We start from the raw sequence: 16,706 nt of genomic DNA on the forward strand, positions 1-16,706 counted from the left end.
GGGAAAAAAGATTTTGATTTAGTCTTATTGTATTGGGCCAAAATTAATTAGCCCAAATTCATGACCCAAATCCCTTTAAGCCCAAAGCTCAATACTCATTTCCCTTCCCTTTTAATTAAGACCAAAAGCTAGACCTAAAGACATCAGATCTTAGACAAAAAAAAAATTGGATCTCTCCTCCTCCAAAAAATCAAAAAATGGTGCTCCCCTCAACAAAAATAAGAACCCCCCCCCCCCCCCACCTTCCTTTTTAGCTTTTCCAGGTTACAAAAAGAAGCTCATTTTCCTTTTCCTGACAGTCTTTTGTCCTTTCTGTAGACATGTGATTTTTGATCCTCCCCAAGATTTCTCACATTTTTAGCGTAAAATATTTAATTTAGGTCTAATAGAGCTATTTCAACTCATTTTTACTCTTTTATTTTATTTTATTACAAGAAATCAAAATTATAAAAATAAGTTCATTAATGTTTTGTAGTCATTTTTAATATTAAAAAATACAAAAATAGTACCGTATTTTTATTTTAATATGATATTTGAAAATACCAAAAATAGGTTTGTATTAACGGTTAGTTTTATTTCAATAATTATTTTAATAGTAGGATTAATTAATAAATGAGATCGTATTTTTAATCTCGTTCGCAAGGAAAGAGTAAATCTTGGGCTCAAGCAACCCATTTATAGGCCTAATTTTGGACCTAGCCCATAATTCTCAAGCTCATAATTCCTAGGCCCATACCCCTTAACCTAAAAACTCTTCTATATAACCAAAACTAGTCTAAAAATAACTCTAGAATATACTTAGAGGATCAACCGTTTTATCAAGGGGAACAAAAAGGAAAACCTAAGGACCTCCATTTCTCCTCTTCTTTAATAAAGAGATAACCTAAAAATCCCGAAGGGAACGAAAAATTCCAAAATAACGAAAAGAGGACCTATACACCAAGAGCTGAAATCAGTTGTTTCCGTCGACCACCTCACAAACAGAAATCTTCTTTACCTCAAACCTAGGCAGCCATAACCTGCACAAAACAAAGACCAAGAAGACATGACAATCAAAAAGAAATAAACGAAGAGTAGAGGGGAACGGTAACAGAGAGATAAAGAGGTTTCAGGACAGTCCGTTTTGATGCTTGAGTTTTCTTCCGGTTCCGGCTTCCTGTTTTGTCGTTGTAATTACTTGAAGAATCCGCTTGATTCGAGGTTGTAGCTGCTGAAATTTTGTTAATCAAAGAGCTATAATTCATGTTCATCTCTTTCCCTTTAATTCCCTTCATTCTGAAAACAACGATGGATTGAAGTATGCTGGAACCGTGGGATTTGTTCATAGCATGAGGTATTTTGATCAATTTTGTTTTCCCCGTAAAATCTGAGTTGGAGTTATTTTTGATGATTTGCGTTTAAGATGGAAGATGTGTTACATAATTATTTTACAGTTTTAGCCAATATTCAGAAGTTGATTGCTGCTTCTCAATGTCAAATTTGCCTCTTCATTATTTTGTCCACTTGACATACATGATGTTTTCCCTGGAATATGGGTCTGTAAGAAATTAATTTGGAACTTTAATTGAAGGTGTTCGAGAGTAGAGGTTAGCTTTTAAAAATGTAAAGCAATTGCTTGTTTTCGCTGTACATAATCAAGAGCTTTCCATTAAGCAGATAGTTAAAAGAGGAAGAGGAAAACCTTAAGGATCATGTCGACATTATAATCCCCGCTCGAATCCGATTGATTAATGTGTTTGTTGTTCTGATTTGCTCTAATAGCTTTCTGCCAAATTTTCTATTTTATTTCTATATGTAGGTGAATGTTCCCTGGTTTTGTTTATTTATTTGAGTTGAGGCCATTTTAATTATTTACTAAATGTTAGTGCATAATCTTCTTAGTGTAATTTTGTTTAGATTCAAAGACTATATGGGCAACTGTTTGGTCTTGCATATTTTTGTAAAATTAATGAGCCGATGGACTGTGCACAATGAACATATGTAGAAATGTTTCTTTAGGCACGCATTTAATCTACCATCGTGATTGTGTATACGTTCGCGTAACATAATTATGATTCTAAAAAACAAAACCGGAGTATGCGTTCGCGCAACTTCGATCAAACCTTTTCTTAATAGTAAAATGAGTTTTAATAGGCCGCTAATTAAATTTAGTTAAATGGAATCGAGGTGTACCATGCCGAATAAAATCTTCAAATGCATGACCCTCATTTAATTAATACTTGAATTCTTAGAATTCGAGGCGCACCATTTAGTAAATTTTCATGGCCCTCGCAAAGTTGCAAACGCGTAATTTGCTTTAGTCGCGCTATTGAAAAATTACCTTCCTAAACTCGGGTGCGCATTTATGTGACCCAAATCCAAATCTCAACAATGTTAGATAAAATATGTCGAGAGCCGCGGGTGCATTGACGTTGCAATTTTTCCTTAAAAATAATTAAAAGCGGTTATAAAGTTTAAAATGACATCATAAGTTAAAACGTGTTTCTAAAATCAGATAATTAAGCCAAATACAACAGTTGAGCGACCGTGCTAGAACCACGGAATCCGGGAATGCTTAACACCTTCTCCCGGGTTAACAGAATTGTTTACCCGGATTTCAGGTTCGCAGACTGTAATACAGAGTCAATCTTTTCCTCGATTCGGGATTTGAACCGGTGACTTGGGACACCATAAATTATTCCAAGTTGTGACTCTGAATCTTTTAATAAATAAATCACGTTTCGATTGATCCCTATATACCCCTTCTCGGGGGCATAATGAAAAAGGAGGTGTGACACTTTCCCTAGGATTTTATTGGCAAAAAGAATCAAAATTCAGATACCCATTAAGCACATATACTTTCCACATTTCAATTTTCAAAACTTCCATGGAGGAACAAAAAGTTTGAATTCTTTCCTAAATCGTTGGTTTAAAATCAACAGTCTTCTTTATCAGTTTTGTATGACATTTTGAAGAAAGAAAAGGAGATGAAGATTTTCATCCTGCTGATACCCATTTGGGTTTTTACTACTCCATTGTTGTCAGCTCCAGTGGATATAGAGCTATTAAAGGACTGTTGTTGCTGAAAATCAATGTTGCTACTGCTTTGCCGGATCCCGTCGTCTTCATTTCTCCTTGATTTTTGGCCATTTCAGCTTTTGATTCAGGCATTAGGTACTCCTCTTGGCTTCCCTGCTTCGTGTAATATTTGTGGTTAATGGAAGGTCATCCGTAAGTTATAACAACATATTTGTCTTCAAATCTGAGACATCTCTGCTTCTTACCTGTTATCGTTTGGGTTCATTATTAGAATAATTTATTGCAATGTGTACGAACATATAGCTGCTGAGATTTAGTGGTAAAATCATGACTTAAAAAATTAATTAGTAAATTTGTTGATTTTAGAGATGTGATTTCGTTGTCCATTTGCAAGTGTTATTGCCGGAGATCTGGTTTCGTTTGTCCATTTGTAAATGCTATACCAACTCTTCATCTCTATACTTCCTTCCACAAATTCCATTTTCCATAACTCGTTGCCGGAGATCTGATTTCTGCATTGTTTTGTTTTTCTCCTTCTTTTGTTCTTTTATATTTCAAGCTGAGCTGCTAGCAGCTGACTTGGAATTTATGGTTTTATAAGCTTTCTAATTTCATGAACCTTATATGTTGTTTCTCCTTTAAATTTGTTGGTTTGATGTATCTATTGCTTCATAGTTAATTTGTGGAGAGAGAGAAGAGGAAAGATTAATTTTCATGCCAATATGGGTTGGTTTCTGTAAGTTTGTTAATGCAGTATGTGAGTTTCTTGCTAGTTCTTCATGCACCTTTTATTAGACCATAGGTGGAATTAAATTGCAGAATTGGAAAATGGAGTTAATAATATTTAGGAACTTGGGTTCAAAGTAGATGCATTTATTTGGTGGCGAGTACTGTGATAGGTTTTTTGTTACTGCTTTGCATCTATTCTATCATTTTAACTGCTTTGTCGGTTCCTTTGATTTGGCTTCCCTTAAAACCTGTAATTTAGGGATAGGTTTTAATATTCGGTTTATATCAATCATTGACTAGATAAAGCAAAAGTTTTTTGGAATTCATAAATAGGAAAGATATCTCGTGCAATGTAGTCTTAACAGATGTGGTATTAACGTCTCTTCTGCCTTAATTCATACGCGCCCGTAATAAAGTTTTCCTTGAACACTTAATCTCCTCAATAGTAAAAATTGAGTACCCTCGAATATCGTAGTTTGCTTTATGCGCGTAATTAAATTATTGTGATTATGGGCACGATTCTCGTGACATAGTTATAATACCTAATTCCAAAACTCAAACTCGGTTGTACATTTCATGTAACTCGATCATAACAACTTCGAACAATAATAAAATAAACATGTCGCAAATTGCGGGTGCATTTCATGTAGCGTGATTTGCGGTGTGTTCCAAAATAAACGAGTATACGACAATCGTAACTTGTTTATGTCACGACCCGGATTTCCCACCCTCGGGAGTCGTGATGGCGCCTACTCGTAAAAGCTAGGCAAGCTACTAAACATAGAAATTTTTTAACGCTTCCATTTTTAACCCTTTTTAACAATCTGATTTAACAGGTATCCAACATTTAGATATTAACGATAAATGAGATCAAGCGGAAGACTTAATCTAATATAATAACCAAGACCAGTATGATAATGACAATACACATCTCTACCCGGAATACGGTGTCACAATATCATGGACGTACTAAGATTACTACAATAAATGTCTGAAAGAAATACAATCTGTCTCGAAATCTAATGAAAACAAAGTACATAATAAAGTAGAAGAGAACGACGGGTCTGCGGATGCCTGCAGGACTATCTCGAGATCTCTGGCTGGACTGAAGGCAGGCTCCCCAAGTGCTACTGTCCAAAAGCTGCTCCGGAATCTGCACATAGTGCAGAGTGTAGCATTAGCACAACCAACCCCATGTGCTGGTAAGTGCCTGACCTAACCCCGGTGAGGTAGTGACGAGGCTAGGACCAGACTCCAGATGAACCTGTGCAGTTATATAATATACAGCGGAAAATAAACAGGAATAAACAATTAACATGGGAGGGGTACACGCTACGGGGGAAATATCGAATCCAGCAGAAACTTAAGAGAAATATGAGAGAACAATTCAAGATTTACAACAAAATCATAATAACACTATTGCGGTGCACAACCCGATCCCTATCATTTAATACTGTTGCGGCGTGCAACCCGATCCATTTATATCACTGTTGCGGCGTGCAACCCGATCCAACATAACATTGTTGCGGCGTGCAACCCGTTCCATATATAGTATTATTGCGGCGTGCAACCCAATCCAACATAACATTGTTACGGCGTGCAACCCGATCCATATATAGTATTGTTGCGGCGTATAACTCATTCCATATATAGTATTGTTGCGGCGTGCAACCCGATCCAACATAACATTTATATACCTTTAGCAACAACCATACCAAGAGTCCCGGCAAGGGACCAACAATAAGCTACACTATCCCGGCAAGGGATTCGATAGTAAAAGTAAATACGTCCCGGCAAGGGAGAAACAACTATAACCAATCTTAACCCAACTTCTACTCATGTCAGCTAACACCAATACTCAATCAGAAGTAATTTCCACGAAAACAAACTTAATCCTTGCCTAATATCGAGAATCATCAATTAAAGCATCCGTAGTACTATTTAAGAACACAAAATAAATTACAATTTAAGACTCACGGTCATGCTCGACACCAATGTATAGATACTCGTCACCATGCCTATACGTCGTACTCAACAAGAAGCAAATAGGACACAACTCCTAATCCATCAAGCTAAGGTTAGACCGAACACTTACCTCGAACTTCCACGGCCAACTCAAGCCTCAAACACCGTCTTTCCTTTTGAATTTGACTCCAAATCAATTGTATCTATGAAGCTATGGTGAAGTTCCTCTTCAAAACTCGCCCAAGAGGTGTGGAGAAGATGAAGTTTATGAAAAATGGTGGAATTCCCGTAATACATTCTGTTTTTGGAACTTAAAATAATTGGGCGAATTTGCTCTATGCGTTCGCGATGAGCTAGGCCTGAGAGGCCTTCGCGCTCACAGAAATAGGCTCGCGTTCATGGAGAACTAACTCCTCGAGCTTTCGCGTTCGCGTCCAGGTGGTCACATTCGCGTAGGTATAATACTCCCCTGCCCAGGCTCATAAGTCATCGCGTTCGCATATGCTGGGTCGCGTTCGCAAAGGGTATCCCCCCTTAGCCTCGCGTTCGCGAAGAAAAAATTTGGCACCTGGGAGATTTGCCTTACGCGTTCGCGAGTGTGCCCACGCGAACGCGAAGAGAAAAATCCTTGGGCACTGAACATCAAAAACCTGCAACTTTTATGAGTTCAAAAACCTTCTGAAACACACCCGAGCCCTCGGGGCTCCAAACCAAACATACATACTAACTCAAAAACATCATATGAACTTATCTATGCGGTCAAATCGCCAAATTAACCCCTTAAAGAACGAATTAGACCTCAAAATCAATGAAATATTTCAAAACATCTTAAAACATCAAATTTTGCACTCAAGGTCCGAATCACGTCAAACGGATTCCGTTTCTTACCAAACTTCGCAGAATTATCTTAAATCATATATAAGACATGTACCCGGCGTCGGAACCAAAATACGGGTCCGATACCAATATGTTCTAATCAAAATTCATTTCCAAATCCTTTAAACAATTTCAGAAAATAATTTTCTTTAAAAATTCATATCTCGGGCTTGGGACCTCGGAATTCGATTCCGGACATACGCCCAAGTCCCATATTTTTTCACGGACCCTCCGGGACCGTCAAATCATGGGTCTGGGTCCATTTACCCAAAACGTTGACCGAAGTCAAATTAATTCATTTTATAGTCAAAATTTATTATTTTTCACAGATTTTCACATATAAACTTTTTGGCTACGCGTTCGGACTGTGCACGCAAATCAAGGTGATGCTAAAAGAGGTTTTTAAGGCCTCGAAATGCAAAATTCATTTTAAAAACAAGTGATGACCTTTTGGGTCATTACAGTGCAAGAGATAAATTCCATAAATCCTAAAAAGCGATTTTAAATAAATAAAAGTGGTTATAAAGTTAAAAATGTACAGTAGGTTTAAAAAATATAATAAATCAGATTATAGGCAAATTATTAATAGTTAAGCGACCGTGCTCGAACCACGGAACTCGGGAATGCCTAATACCTTCTCCCGGGTTAACAGAATTCCTTACCTAGAATTTCTGGTTTCGCATATTTTAAAAAAAAGTCAAATTTTCCTTGATTTGAGATTTTAAAATAAACCGGTGACTTGGGACACCATAAATTATTCCAAGTGGCGACTCTGAAAAATAAATAAAATAATCTCATTTTGAATAATATCACTTTAATTGAAAAAACTCCCTTATATATCAGAACTTTAGAAGATCATTGAATTTAAATTTGTAACATTGCGACTTGAATTGTGAATTATTACAACAATAGCAGCAACAATACATATAATCGATTAGCTCATAGAAACCATAATCCCAGCTATAGTAAAAGAAAAAAAAGAAATATGGTAGTGGAGAAAACATGAAAAACAAAACATTAATAATAACAACAGAATTAAGATAACTAACGCAAGAAAATAGCAAATAGTAATGAAAACTACAAATAAGAAAATACAGGGGTTATACTAATACTACTGGTACAAAGAAGAAAAATGTGTGACTATCTACTAACGCACTATCTTAAGACATGTTTTCATAGCCTGTTTGGCTAAGCTTCTTATTTTGAGAAGTATTTTTCTTAAAATTACTTTTCAAAAAAACATTTTTGGTGAGAAGTAGTTTGTGTTTGACTAATTAATTTGCAAAAGACTTTTGAGCAACAATTAGTGTTTGGCCAAGCTTTTAAAATGTGCTTCTAAGGAAAAAAAATTCTCAAAAGTACTTTTCAAAAATGTGCTTATGGAGAGAAACTACTTTTTTCTGCTTCTCCAAAATTATTTCTATTTCGACTCAAAAGCACTTTTTCCCTTTAAAAAGCTTGGTCAAACACCTTAATTTAGGTAATTTGACTAAAAAAAAAGAAGAAGTACTTTTGGCCAAAAATGAAAATTGGCCAAACAGGCACTGAAGATGTGTAATATCCTTCCTAATCATCTCTTTACAATATTTTTTCTGGTCTATCTCTCCCTCTCCTTAGACCCACCATTGTCAACCTTACGCACCTCCTCACGAGGTTATTATGCATATCTTCTTCGCATGCCCGAAATACCTCAACCTCGCTTCTCGCATCTTGTCCACCATAAAGGCCACTCTTACCTTGTAACGACCCGGCCGGTCGTTTTGAGCTCCAGCGCGTCGTTCAGCAGTCTGAGGCCATGAGCAGCTTCATTTCGGGTATTATGACTTGTACGCGTGGTCGGAATTGAATTTCGGGAAGTTCAGAGTTGATTTGGAAAGAGAATTCTCATTTCAGAAGCTTTAAGTTGGAAGAATTAACTAAGATTAGATTTCAGAGTAAACGACCTCGGAATCGGGATCTGAAGGTTCCAGCAGGTTCGTTTAATGATTTCGGACTTGGGTGTATGCCCGGATCGGGTTTTGGATGGCCCGGGAGCGTTTTGGTGCCTATTGTAGAAGTTAGCATTTTGTAAGAAATTTCATAAGTTTGGCTTGAAGTGCATTTCAGTGTTATCGACATCCGTTTGGGATTCCGAGTCTGGGAGTAGCTCCGTATGGTGATTCTGGAGTTGGGAGCGCGATCGAAAGTGAATTCGGAGGTCCGTAGGTCATTTTGGAGCCATTTGACTAAAGATAGAAAATTGAAGGTTTTTGAGAAGTTTGAACGGAAGTGGACTTTTTGATATCGGGATCAGAATCTGATTCCGGAAGTTGGAGTAGTTCTGTAATGTCAAATATGACTTGTGTGCAAAATTTGGGGTCAATCGAACTTGAATTGATAGATTTAAACATCGAAAGTAGAAATTTGAAATTCTAAAGTTCATGAAGCTTGGATTGGAGGTCGGTTCGTGATTTTAGCGTTGTTTGATATGATTTGAGGCCTCGAGCAAGTTCGTAATATGTTTTGGGACTGGTTGGTATGATTGGTTGGGGTCCTAGGGGCCTCGGGTGGATTCCGGGTGGTTAACAGATTGAAAATGGAAGTTTTGGAAGGCTGAAGTTGTTGGTTGCTGTCATAACCGCACCTGTGAGAATTGGGTGGCAAATGCGGTTTGGACCAAAGTGAAGGGGACTGTAGATGCGCTGGAGAAGCCGCAGAAGTGGAACCGCACCTGCGGCGGTTGAATCGCAGAAGCGGAAGGGAGGGCCTGGTGAGATATCCGTAGAAGCGATAGAAGTGCCGCACCTGCGGAACTGCAGAAGTGGTCAAGGGTCCGCAGGTACGGAAGTCGCTGGGCAGAATGTTTTAAAAAGCGGGGTTGAGTTCATTTCACCCATTTTTCTCTACTTTGGGGCGATTTTGGAGGGCTTCAAGAGGGGATTTTCATCATCAACAATAAGGTAAGCTATCCCCACCTATCTTGAGTTAAATACATTGATTATGTACGGATTTGAGCATGAAATTTGTAGAAAACTTGGGGTTTGAGGGAAAACCTAGAAAATTTGTATTCTTGGAATTTGACCACGATTTTGGGTATGAAATTGAGAGTAAATTATATGTTTGAGTTTGTGAGGTTATGGGTAAAGTTTATCTTTGAAATTTTTTGGAATCCGGGCACGTGGGCCCGAGGGCGTATTTATCAACCTTTCGATCGGGGTTAGGGGTTGTTATAAATTGGATCATTAGGGATAATTGAGTATATATTGATGGATTGGTATTATTATTGGCTAGTTTTGGAGCGTTGTGCATCAATTTGAGTCTTCGGAAGAGCGTGGAATGCCGGTTATGGATCTTCGGAGCGAGGTGAGTCTCTTTTCTAACCTTGTAAGAGGGAATTGTCCCCATAGGTGAGTAAATTGGTTATGTGCTCCTATTTGTGGGGGCTACGTACGCACGAGGTGATGAGAGTCCGTGCGTAGCTACTATTATGCTATTGTTCGGGTAGTCTAGGACCAAAAAACATGTTATACTTGGATTATTTGTAAACTTATTGACAGCTTGAATGGCTTAAATCACATCGAATTACTGAATGAATTTCTAAACAGATTAAGCTTCATTTTTCTTAAATCATTAAAAGAGAATTGGCTTTTATTGGAATAAACATTTCCCGATAAACTCTTAATTGGCTGTTTGACTGTGTGTATCTATGTGTGCCCGCATCGCATGTATGATTCGTGAGCGGGGTATTTGTTTATTTATGCTGACCGCGTCGCATGTATGATGCACGAGCGGGGTAATAGATGCATCTATGGTTCGCTCCATTCGACCCTCGACAGTGCATATTTTACATTTTTGTTGGATCGGTCCGTACGACCTCGGCATGATTTGCGCATGCTTGTATTGCTTGCCTGGAGATTTATTAACATTGATATTTGCCCTCCCCGACTTGAGATAATTGAAAATTAATGGATTAAGAATCTAGAGACTTTTAATATAAAAAGGAACTCTCACCTGTTCGTGACTTACTTGAAATTACTGTCATTCTTAATAAATCCATGATTATTCGCATTAATAATATATCATTATTGGACCACTAGTAAGTGTCGAAGTCGACCATCTCGTCTCTACTTCTTTGTGATTAGACAGGATACTCATTGGGTACACGTTATTTTCGTACTCATACTACACTTCTGTGCATTTTTGTTGCACAGGCACATGCATCTCTAGTGGCCTAGTGAGCGTAGCAGCATGGTTGATACGAAGACTTAGATGAGCTGCATTTCTCGAGATGACCCGCAGCTAGCAAGTCCCTTTCAGATTACTGTATTTATTTTCTGTCCAATATTGTATTTCATACGGTTGTTGTATTACATTATTTCTTAGAAATTACTCATGCACTTGTGACACCAGATTCTGGAATGTCTATGGGTTTATTCAGAAATTTTAAAAGTTGTTAAATGTTTCATTATTTGTTCATAGAAAGTTACTATGTATTGTTTAAACTTATAGAAGAAGTGATTTCGGAATTATTTAAAACGAGAATGTAATTAAGTATTTTGGTTGGCTTGCCTGACAGCGGTGTCCGGCGCCATCACGACCCTTAGTTAATTTTGGGTCGTGACAACATGGTATCAGAGCACTAGGTTCCTTTGGATCACACAAGTCATGAGCAAGTCTAGTAGAGTCTCATGGATCGGTACAAAGTCATCTGTACTTATCTTCGGGAGGCTACAGGGCTGTTAGGGGTACTTCTCTTCTTGATTCCTCATCGTGCGATTTGATTCCTCGAGGCTTATGCCTTTATTTCTTTCCTACCCAATCTTATGCGATGTGAAGCGCTTGTTTAAAATCGAGAAGAAGAATCGTAATGGTACTACATATGTGGTGCGGGATGTTCTCCCGGTATAGTTAGTTGGGCTATTATCGTTGCCTTGTCGAAGGATATTCTATTATTCCAGCTCAGTAGCGGTACTTCTGAGAGCTCTGAGACTAGGCGCAAGTTGCCATGATTCCTATGAACGATTGTTCCGCGGTATTGTTATGATGGTAGGATGTTTGCCTAAGTGTCGGGGCAGTGAATGGCTTGAGGAGAGGTTTACTCAATGCATGATCTTGAGGGGAGATTTACTCAATCGGGCTAAGAATGTTCAGATTTGGGCTGGTGGGGTAATGAGGCTTGGTATTTTTGAGCGTGGCAGATGAAATGTGATATAGTGTCGTCGTCCTCAATTATATGTGTTAAGTTCGCCGATGTTATGGTTTCTGCGATTCGCCTTTGGGGTAAGACATTGTAAAATAATATTGGAGAAACAACTGTTAAATATCATGGGATGCGGTAGTTCAGATCGAATCAGTGTTTCTAATGTTGACGGCTCAAGAAAGATGATCTTCAGAAAGGTTTAAAGTTAGTAGCGATTGTGGGTCCAAGTGCTACGAAGATAGATCTTATTTAAGGCAACAACTAAGCAGCAAAGGACGAGGAAGGACATGTGGGAAGTTTTAGGTGGTGGCTAAAACTTCTAGAAGGCCAAGTATAAGAAGCGAAGGTCGAGTAGTCGATTAAAGGGATGAGTTCCGCCAAAGTCGGAGAGTGGCGGAGTTGCATATTGGCATTGTGGTAAGATGACTGTGCACCTTAAGGAAAGTTTGGAATGATTTGAGAATTTTAGAGATTAGTGATTAGGGCCCACAGGGTTAATTGGAAGCATGGCCCATTATACGGTAGAAGATTTGATATAATGGGAAGGAGTTGCTTGAAATGAAGAAGGATACAACATAATTTCGGATTGGAAGGTTGTTGCCGCATATTTAATTGATGTCCACGAGGGATGAATGGACTTGTGCAGCTAGAGAGTGAGCTCGAACTCAGGATGGGCTATTGATGTCGTAGTGATTGTACCCCGTGCAGCAACGTTGGAAGATGTCGGGAAGTGATTCCCCAGATGGGTTATTCCCTGCGAGCAGGTTAGCGGTTGCATGGTTGGCAAAACATCTGCGAAGAATTCTATTGGTTATACAACAAAGAAATTGGTCGTGCGAATGTGGTTGACGATTCAGAGCAAAAAGGGGGGGGGGGTTTACATAAGGATTCCGAGAATTTTGGCGGTTGATTGTGTAGGGTTATGTCAATAAGAGATTAAGAATCCTGGTGAATTCTAGAGTTGTGTAATAGTGGCTCCGAGCTAAGTGGGAGAGTCCTACCGCCTATGATTGGGTTGCATGGTTAACTACTTGCGAGGTTTCCGGTTATTAGCATGTTGATGGGTTATTTCAGCTATGGGACAAGAACATAAGTGGTAATTTGAGCAAATGGATTGTTAAAGGTGTGTTATGGTTGGCCTTGTTGGCTCATGTTCATATTTGGGAAAGGATTCAGGATTTGTGCTTTGTATGGATGGGGGTTCCTAGGGAAGTGATTCTGCCAGGTGTTTCGTCGAGAGGGTACTCATGTGCTAGAAGATTCATGGAGTTGATTATATTCGGGGCCAAGTCAGAGCGGGTGGCTCTCAACAACGGTCCTAGTGAATTCAAGGGTTAAAGTGTGATGCCTAATGATTTCGGGCCTATAGGTACAGTTAAGAATCAAGCTTTATAGCAGCTTACGAGAAGAGGCCCGGAATGTCCTATGATGTTTTGACTTACAGTGTAGCAATTGGGAGGAGAATGGGGAAAGACTTCGGATTCGTAAAGGGATTATCAGTATGGGCATGCTAGTTGGGGATGCAAATGTGCACGCAAGGGAAATATGGAATGGTTCGTGGGATTTGAGACAGCATGGTCTTGTGATTCAAGGTCACTCGGGATGATTGCGGATGAAGTGTGTTATGTGTTGAATGGAATTGTTATTACCTCTAAGGCAATCAAGGATAAATTGGAAGAAGATGGATTGGTTAGCCATAGTTGAATTGGCATATTGGTGGTAGCGATCAGTTCTCCAAGCGTGATCAAGTTGTGCAAGTGATTTGTGACGGTACGTGTGAGGCTTGTCGGCCGCCGTAATCGATGTTATTCAGAAGTACTCTACCGTTATAGCCTATTATGTGTAGGCGGGTCTCGGAAAGGCTATAGTGGCTTAGACCACTACTTAGAGATTTGTATATTCTACGGTTATGAGAACTCACCTGTGTGTTGCTATGGTTCTCCTGAAGTGAGCTAAGTGAAAAGTTTTATAATGAAGTGTTAATATATTAGTGGTTCCGGAGTTATGATGAAAAACGTGTTCTATCGTATATTGGCATGTTGGGTGCAGCGAGTGGTATGGAATTGGAAGCGAAGATCCAAGTTGCAGTTCGGTGTTGACAAGGATGTCACGAGCTCGGATGAGCAGGAAAAGGGGGTTTCGATGTTTAAGGTAAGTTGGTATTATCTTCAGCGTCACCTGATATCGCTGTTTTGTGAAAGCGGGCTTTGCATCCTGGTTCAGGATTCTTGATCGCTTTTCAGCGTTAGTGTGGCCGGTGGTTTGGGTGTACAGACTTGTTATCAGTTACGGAAGGTTATGGGAGCGTGCCCCACGGGAAGGTGGTATAAGTGTGGCATGTAGTCACTTGATTGGTTGATAAGTTAAAACCAAGTGCGAAGATTGTGGTGATATCGTTAAATTGAGAATTTATGCCTGGAGGGCACCGATCTATTGTGTTGTGAACTGTGGGGGATTACTCCGGTTGTGATGGGAAGTTAGTATGGACCTTTGATAGGCTATTGGCCTAGTTTGGTACGATCAGGATCGACTCGAGGTCGGTGGATGGATTTAAATGTGAATATAGGCTCTATATCAGACCAGATGTGTTCATTTCAACAAAGCGCTCCTTATGGAAGAGTAATCGGGGTGTTATTTTGTCGTTAGCTATTTCGTGTAATGATGTATTGCGCCGTACGAGTTGTGATAAGGCTTGGTGAATTTATTATGTGTTGAGGCTCCGCGTAGAGATGATGTTATACGAGCATGATGGCTTTTGAGATTCAGATCGTATATCGCACCTCTGTTGTGCTTGAGTTTTGTAGCTTATGGCGCTATATGTCTCCCCAGGGATGGAATTATGCACTTAGTTTACTTGTGACCGATATTCGGTAATTTATTGAAATGAGCGATCTAGCTCGGTGTGTATCTCCTTATGTGAGTTTTATGGGTGGATCGGGTGGCACGCCGCCATGGTTATGTTGTTTGGATTGGGTTGCGCGCTGCAACAGTGTGATGCTGAGCACAGTTCCCCGTATCTATTTTTATGTGTTTTGTTTCCTATTTTTATGAGGACAGCTCATATTAGTTGTGTGCCCGCGTCGTACATATGATTCGCGAGCGGGGTGTTTGTTTAATTATGTTGACCGTGTCGCATGTATGATTCGCGAGCGGGGTAATTGTATTTCCTTTTTGAAGTTTGCTTTCCTTTGTATCGCGTTCGACTTGGTAGCCTATTTGGCACATTGTGGCATCATATGAGACTTTTGGTTATGTTCGGGGTGGCTTATTACTTGAGCAGTTCGTACTGGGTGAGACGAGATCATTGGACTTCGGATCAGTGCAACCTGATTATATGAAGTATATTAAGGAGCTAAGACCACTATTTGGTTCAGAATAGTGTGATGATTCCTGCTAGGAGCATAGACCCAATGAATTGTTGATTCGGCAGTGGTTATGAATTTCTGCACATCTCATCCGTCATGTCGGTATTGTAAGAATTAGAGCAAGACCTATGTAGGTCATGAGGTGCAATGGGAGCATCAGATTCATGGAATTTCAATATATTCGATCATAGAATGTTATTGTGGTCCTGTGAGTAAAGTGGTGCAAGTTGTGAATTCAGCTAAGGTACGCAGTCATGTTTTGGTGTTGCGGGTAGTTATTGATACGGTGTTCGTATGTTGGAATAGGCCTGGCAGAGAATTCTGGATGTTGGAATTGGGCTCTAAGGCTTATTTGCTTGAATAAAAGGGAATATCTTCAGAATTGATCGAGCTAATGTGCTCAACTGGGTTGTAGTAGCACGGGTAAGTGCACGAGGTGTTAAACAGTGATTTCGGGCAACCCCCAGCGTAGTTCTTAGCACGTTCCAAGACGAATGTATGTTTAAGTGGGAGAGAATGTAATGACCCGACCGGTCATTTTGAGCTCCAACGCGTTGCTCAGCAGTATGAGGCCATGAGCAGCTTCATTTCAGGTATTATGACTTGTACGCATGGTCGGAATTGAATTTCGGGAAGTTCAGAGTTGATTTGGAAAGAGAATTCTAATTTCGGAAGCTTTAAGTTGGAAAAATTAACTAAGATTGGATTTCAGAGTAAACGACCTCGGAATCGTGATCTGAAGGTTCCAGCAGGTTCGTATGATGATTTCGGACTTGGGCATGTGCCCGGATCGGGTTTTGGATGAACCGGGAGCGTTTTGGCGCCTATTGTGGAAGTTAGCATTTTGTAAGAAATTTCATAAGTTTGGCTTGAAGTGCATTTCAGCGTTATCGACGTCCGTTTGGGATTCCGACTAGGGAGTAGCTCCGTATGGTGATTTTGGAGTTGGAAGCGCGATCGAAAGTGAATTCGGAGGTCCGTAGGTCATTTTGGAGCCATTTGGATAGAGATAGAAAATTGAAGGTTTTTGAGAAGTTTGACCGGAAGTGGACTTTTTAATATCGGGATCGGAATCCATTTCCGGAAGTAGGAGTAGATCCGTAACGTCAAATATGACTTGTGTGCAAAATTTTGGGGTCAATCAGACGTGAATTGATAGATTTAAACATCAAAAGTAGAAGTTTGAAATTTTAAAGTTCATGAAACTTGGATTGGAGGTCGATTCATGATTTTAGCGTTATTTGATATGATTTGAGGCCTCGAGCAAGTCCGCAATGTGTTTTGGGACTGGTTGGTATGATTGGTTGAGGTACCGGGGGCCTCGGGTGGATTCCGAGTGGTTAACGGATCGAAAATGGAATTTTTGGAAGGCTGAAGTTCTTGGTTGCTGTCATAATCGCACCTGCGAGAATTGGGCCGTAGAAGCGGCCAGAGGAGCCGCAGATGCAGTTTGGACCAAAGAGAAGGGGATCGCCAATGCGGTGGAGAAGCCGCAGAATCGGAACCGCACCTGCGGTGATTGAATCGCAGAAGCGGAAGGGAGGTCCTGGTAAGATATCCGTAAAAGCGCTAGA

General features: G+C 39.7%; 2 long non-coding RNA genes across 2 annotated transcripts in view; one reads left to right on the forward strand and one right to left on the reverse strand.

Annotated features, from left to right (window-relative positions):
* The first annotated feature begins 809 nt into the window (after positions 1 to 809).
* LOC142181263 (uncharacterized) lies at positions 810 to 11,013 on the forward strand. Its single transcript, XR_012709906.1, has 3 exons — positions 810 to 1,333; positions 3,025 to 3,153; positions 10,779 to 11,013. It is a non-coding gene; the product is annotated as an uncharacterized LOC142181263 (long non-coding RNA).
* The window catches only part of LOC142181264 (uncharacterized), a 47,237-nt gene continuing 34,953 nt past the window's right edge, over positions 4,423 to 16,706 (reverse strand). The window contains exon 3 of the long non-coding RNA XR_012709907.1: positions 4,423 to 4,900. This is a non-coding gene — a long non-coding RNA (uncharacterized LOC142181264). The remainder of the gene's footprint in view (positions 4,901 to 16,706) is intronic.

Source organism: Nicotiana tabacum, chromosome 5 (assembly GCF_000715075.1).
Source record: "Nicotiana tabacum cultivar K326 chromosome 5, ASM71507v2, whole genome shotgun sequence".
NCBI lineage: Eukaryota > Viridiplantae > Streptophyta > Magnoliopsida > Solanales > Solanaceae > Nicotiana > Nicotiana tabacum.